The 6,645-nt window shown below is 38.5% G+C and overlaps 1 protein-coding gene across 1 annotated transcript in view; it reads right to left on the bottom strand.

Moving 5' to 3' along the window:
* Positions 1–6,645, bottom strand: part of CEP20 (centrosomal protein 20) — a 23,320-nt gene that overhangs the window by 10,786 nt on the left and 5,889 nt on the right. The window lies entirely within an intron of this gene.

Below are 6,645 nucleotides of genomic sequence, written 5' to 3'. Positions count from 1 at the left end.
GGGCCGAGAATAAGAGGCAGAGCTGAAACCCAAGGCTGAGGGGCTTTCACCCAGCCCCTAGAGCCTGGCACTTTGAACTCAGACTAAATGCTTCCAAACTCTAAGAGAATAAATGCCTGTTTGTTCAGCCATCCCATTTGTGGTATTTTCTGTCAGAGTGGCACAGACGTAACCAGAATAGTGAGACTTCAGAGACTAGGTCACAAGAGACATGCAGCTCCCTCTTTCTCTCTCTTTCTCTCTCTCTCTCTCTGATCACTTGTTCTGAAGAAAGCAACTGCCATATTGTGAGGACACTAAATCAATCCTATGGACACATCTGTGTGGTAAGGAATTAAGGATCCTGCCAGTCAAAGGAGCTCTGGTGGTGCAATGGTTAAAGCATTCAGCTGCTAACTAAAAGGTCAGCAGTTTGAATCCACCAGGCGCTCTGTGGGAGAAAGATGAGACAGTGTGCATCTATAAAGATTTATAGCCTTGAAAACCCCATGGGGCAATTCTACTTTGTCCTACAGTGTCATTACAAGTCAGAATTGACTCGATGGCAGTAGGACTGGTGGTTGGCCAACAGTCATATGACTGAACCATCTTATCTTGGAAGGGGGACCTCCAACCCCAGGCAAACCTTGAGATGACTACAGTCCCAGGTGACATACTGATTGCAACCTCATGAGAGATCTTGAGTCAGAACCACCTAGCTAAGCCACTCTGAGATTCCTGACCACAAATAATAAACATTTGTTGTTTTAAGCCACCAAGTTTTGGTATAATTTGTCATGTAGTAATAAATAACTAATATAGTTGGAAATCAAAGCAATTTTTCTATACCACAAGGAAAGCAAGAAACTTGTTCTATTTAATAAAATAAGATCCTCAACTCTAAATGAAAGCATCTAGGAGTATAAAATGGATCTCTTTATTCACTTAAAACTAGTATTTCCCAAAATGTTAACTGCTTCAGAAAATATTTAAAATTTTACTTGTAAAATTAACATACAGTAAAATTTACTTTTAAATTTTAATAGATATTTTTAATGTTATGAGAAAAAATTTATCAAGTTTAATCTATAATTTCATGGATAATAAAGGCTTTTTCTTTTCTAAAAATTTGGGTCTGTTCCGGTTTCACTTTGTTGACCATGAGTGAACTGGCTTGAACTGGTTCTAAGTCCTGTTTAAAATCTCAAAAATTCTATTATTTCCAAAACACATTTGGCCACAAAGGTTTTGGATAAAGCAGTGGAAAAGTACAGGTCTACTTTTAGTCCTGTATTAAGTACAAGTGGTACATGGATGCAGTAATATTTAAAAAGGTGACATGCAAATCACTGAGTTTGAGAAACCAGGACTTAGATAAAGGAGAAAAGACCTAACATTTTGGAAATAAAGCTGCTTATCTTAAAATTTCACATGCAGCAAATATCTCAAAAGCTACCAAGAAACCATAAAGAGTGCAATAGTTGCTCATTTCTACTAGTTGCCCATTTCCATTTTTCTAAGTGCAAAATGCTGTTTCATACTTTCTCTATGCTTTTCAAAAATTATCAAAATCGATGCTTTTAAAAGTATTGCCCACTTTTTTTTTTTTAAACACACATTCAAACCTGCATAACCAAGTGTATCCATGGAACACTAGCTCTGTAAGACACAACTAATGATGCCAAAAAAGATTTTTTAATCAAATACATTTTCAGACTCTGAGACAGACAACATTCAAAGGATCTCTTTATTGCAGGACTTCTCAGAGTGCTTGCTATCCTATTTTGATGGATGTATGGTAAAAAGTAGCCTTCAAAGACACCTGTAACATTTTGTGTATTTTAAAAATTCAGAGGCAAAACATTCTAAATTTAAGGGGTTGAAACACATGTCTTTTTATCATTGTACTTTTTTGTCTGTATGAAATAGTTCATAATTAAAGAAAAGAAACACAGAGAACTGCATACGCCAGCATGAAAAACAGGTTGCAGAAGACCATGTAGAGTAGCAAAAAACCCAAACCCATTTTCAAAGAGTTGATTCCAACTCCTAGAGAGTCTATAGGACAAAACAGAAATGCCCCATTGGGTTTTCAAAGCTATAATAATATTCACGGAAACAGATTGCCACATTTTTCTCCCATGAAGTGACTGATGGTTTTGAACTACTGACCCTCAGTTAGCAGCTGAGCACTTAATCACTGCGCCACCAGCCCTCCTTCATGTAGGATACTCTCCCTTATATATATAGAAGACAGACAAATACATGTATGATTTAAATATATAATGTATGTTTGAATGAGGGAAAGAGAAAATGTTAACAGCGTTCATGCTATCTCCATTTTTTACAATGAGTATTTTCACTATAATTAAAACAAAATCTAACAACTTTACTCAAACAATATTTATCTTAACCACTCCAGCCACTGTTCATGGCATTTTATGTCAATATTTAAATACAGAGTGTGTAAACAAGCAGTCAGCTTGTTACATTCATTCATCAGAAAACCTTCCATCAGAATGAGATCATAAGCTTTGCAGCAGAGAGCTGGATGGAGTCCAGATGTTTAGTAATACTAAAATTAAAATGCTATTTCAAAACAGCTACTTCACTAATTAAATGTATATTGCTAAAACGATGTCCCATAGTGCATTATCCCACATTGCACTCACCCAAACCAAATTTTTGCTTTAAAATATATGTAATGCCCATGAATATCCTTTTTAGCCAACTTAGTATTGTTACTAAAGACTTCTGCAGTTATTTGATATTAGCATAACGACTTTAAAGAAAATAAAAATCAACATTACTAGGTTACAAAATGTTATCTTCAGTTAGTCCAATGACATGATGAACCACACAGACCTCAGCCTTCACGACCCTGAGACGGTAAGAATTAGATGGTGCCCCGCTATCAATGCCAACCACTTGGAAAGGGATCAAAATTGGAGATCCTGGATAGAGTGGGAGGAAAATGTAGAAATTTAAAAACACAAAAATGACCCGAATTGGTAGCATAGTGCCTAAGGCACTTGACTGCTAACCAGAAGGCTGGTGGTTCAAACCCACCAGCTACTCCTTGGAGTCACTACTTCAGTAGTGATACTGCCTCAGAAACCCAAGGAGGAGCTGCTATGAGTTGGATCCGACTTGACAGCAGTGAGTTTGGTTTTGGTTTGAGACACAATCAAACACCTTGTGGGACAGCCACGAGCTTTAGTTCCAAGTTCAAAGGGTATGTGATAAATGTGGAGGACGTTATACTAAGTGAAACAAAAGGACAAATACTGTATGGTCTCACTTTTATAAAAAGTCAAAAACAGGTATACAAATACAGAAAGCAACTTTAAGTAGGTAGTTACAGATACTACGTAGATAGAATCCAAACACCTATGTGATAGGGCTTAAAGGCTTCGGACCATAGTCTTGTGGGATAACTCAGTCAATTGCCATAACACAGTTCATAAAGGGGAGCTCTGGTGGCGTACTGCCTAAGGCATTTGACTGCTAACCAGAACGCTGGTGGTTCAAACCCATCAACCACTCCTTGGAAGGAAGGTTGGGTCATCTACTTCCATAGTGATACAGCCTCGGAAGCCCAAGGAGGGGTCGCTATGAGTCAGATCTGACTCGACGGCAGTGAGAGTTCACAAAGACAACATTCTACATCCTAGTTTTGTGTGTAGCATCTGGAGTCTTAAAAGCTTGTGAGCAGCCATCTAAGTAGCAACTATTGCTCTCTGCTCATCTGGAACAAGAGAGAATGAAGGAAACCAAAAACGCAAAGAAACTAGTCCATAGGACTAAAAGCTCACATGAACCACAGCCTCATCTAGCCTAAGACCGGAACTAGATGGCACCTGACTACTTATACAACTGACTGGTGATACAATAGAAGTACTGGATAGAAAGGGAGAAAAACTAAAACTAAAAAAGGCCAGACTTACTGGACCAGCAATGACTAGAAAAAACCCCAAAACTATTGCCCTAAGATACTCTTTGAACCTGGAACTAAAGCAACTCCTGGTGGTCACCTTTCATCCAAATAATGGGCTAGCTAATAAAATGAACAGTATCACCTGTGAATATTGTGCTATACTACTATATGAGTAATCAAATAGTTCTCATTTACCCTAAGACAAAGATGAGAAGCTATGGAGGGCAGGAAAGCTAGATCACTGGAAACAGAATAGAAATTAAAAAAAAAAAGTGGAAATAACAAGAATGTTGACACATCATAGAATGTGTAACCAATGTCATGGAACAAGCTGTGCAGAAATTGTTAAATGGGAACCTAATTTGCTGTGTAAACTTTCACCTAAACCATAGTATTACAAAAATACAGTTGATATCAAGTCAATTCAGACTTATGACAATCCCATGTGTGTCATAATAGAACTGTGCTCCAAAGGGTTTACAGTGGCTGCTATTTTGGAAATCGATCACCAGGCCTTTCTTCTGAGGTGCTTCTGGATGGACTCAAATGTCTAACCTTTCAGTTAGTAGCCAAGTGCATTAACGGTTATACCACCCAAGAACTCTGGTGGGAGAACAAGCATTAGATATAAGGAAGAATGAAATACATGTGTAATAAAAGTATAAATAAATCCATCCTAAAGAAACATAGAAAGAACACAGTTAACTTCAACTTTAAGAAAGGAGGAAGAAAAAAAAAAGTCATAAAGGAGATAAAATTGGAACAGGGCCAATAAAAATGAAAGATACTCCCAATAGGGGTACGATGGAGATGGTAGTGATGTGGGCCTTTTAGGCTAAGGAAATAGTTCATGCAAAGGCAAAGAAGCATGGAGTTGCAAGGTATCTTCAGAGCACAAACAGCAATCAGGTGCGGGCAGATACAGAGATAGGGGTAGAAAGAGGCCTAAAATGTGAGGCTAAGGAATTTGGACATCATTATGTACTGAATGGAGGTTGTCAGATGTTTTTAAACAAAGCAGTGACTGTTGTTTAGATAGCCAACTACTGGCATTTTGAGGTATAAATTACAAAAAAAAAAAACCTACAGACAGTGCAAGGGCAGTGAGAAAGGATAGAAGATATAGAAGGGTCAAAATTAATAAGACTTGAAAAGTAGAGAAATGAGAACAAGTGAAAAATTTAAGCAGATGCTGAGTTTGAGACCTGAATGGCTATATAAGGAATAAGGAATCTATGAGGAGGGTTGAGGAGATGAAAATAAAAGAGTTGATTTCTAGACACACTGAGTTTAAGAAGCCAAAAGAAATTTGAGCCTATGACTCAAGAGATCTGTCCTCATTTAAACCCTCCTCCATCCTAATGTCTTCACTAGGATGGAGGCATCACTAAAGATTCAAGAGTACTTAGAAAAGGGAGGACTACTGGAAAAGAAGTCTGAGGACAAACCTTGAGGACTATCAACAATTTAAAGGAGCCCTAAAGTAGTCAATGAAAGAGACTGAGACCATCACTAGGGAGATAGGAAAACCAGTAAAGGGTCACAAAAGCCAAATGACAAATAAGAGTTATAAGGGGTTGTTATTGTTAGGTACCATTGAGTCGGCTCCAACTCACAGCAAACCCACGCACAACACAACAAAACACCACCTGGCCCTATGCCAGCCTCACAATCCTTGCTATACCTGAGTCCATCATGGCAGCCACTGTGTCATTCCATCTCATTGAGGGCCTTCCCCTTTTTCGCTGACCCTCCACTTTACCAAGCTGGTAAATCCTTCTCCAGGGAATTCCTTTCTGACAACATGACCAAAGTAAGGAAGACGAAGTCTGGCCATTCTTGCTTCCAAGGAGCATTCCAGCTGCACTTACTCCAGGGCAGATTTTTGAGTTCTTTTGGCAGTCCGTGGTACTTTCAGTATTCTTCGCCAACACCACAACTCAAAAATATCAACTCTTCTTTGGTCTTCCTTGTTCACTGTCCAGCTCTCACATGCATACGAGGTGGTTGAAAATATCACGGCTTGGGTTAGGCACATCTTAGTCTTCAAGAAGATAACATTGCTCTTCAGCACTTGAATGATCTTCAACAAGATTTGTATTTTGCAGCAGATTTTTCCAGTGCAATATGTTATCTGATGTCTTGACTACTGCTTCCACTGCTGTTGACTGTGGAACCAAGTAATATGAAATCTTTGACACATCAATCTTTTCTCCATTCATCATGATGCTGCTTATTGGTCCAGTTGTGAGAATTTTCATTTTCTTTATGTTGAGATGCAATCTATAATGCAGACTGAACTCTTTAATCTTCATCAGTAAGTGCTTCAAGTCATCTTCACTTTCAGCAAGCAAAGTTGTGTCTTCTGTGTATAGCAGGTTGTTAACAAATCTTCCTCCAATCCTGATGTCACATTCTTCTTAATACAGTCCAGCTTCTCAGATTATTTGCTCAGCATACAGATTGAATAAGAATGATGAAAGGATACAACCCTGATGCACTTCCTCCCTGACTCTAAACCGTGCAGTATCCCCTTGTTCTGTTCAAATGACAGCCTCCTGGCCTATGTACAGGTTCCTGGGTTCCTGACGAGCACAACCAAGTGTCCGGGAATTCCCATTCTTCTCAATGTTATCCATAATTTGTTATGATCCACACAATTGATGCTTTTGCATAGTCAATAAAATACAAGTAAGCATCTTTCTGGTATTCTTTGCTTTCAGCCAAGA

The sequence above is a fragment of the Orycteropus afer genome, unplaced genomic scaffold (genome assembly GCF_000298275.1).
Source record: "Orycteropus afer afer isolate SDZICR_OR568_19922 unplaced genomic scaffold, OryAfe1.0 scaffold00623, whole genome shotgun sequence".
In the NCBI taxonomy this organism is placed as follows: domain Eukaryota; kingdom Metazoa; phylum Chordata; class Mammalia; order Tubulidentata; family Orycteropodidae; genus Orycteropus; species Orycteropus afer.
This window is presented reverse-complemented; position numbering and strand designations above follow the sequence as displayed.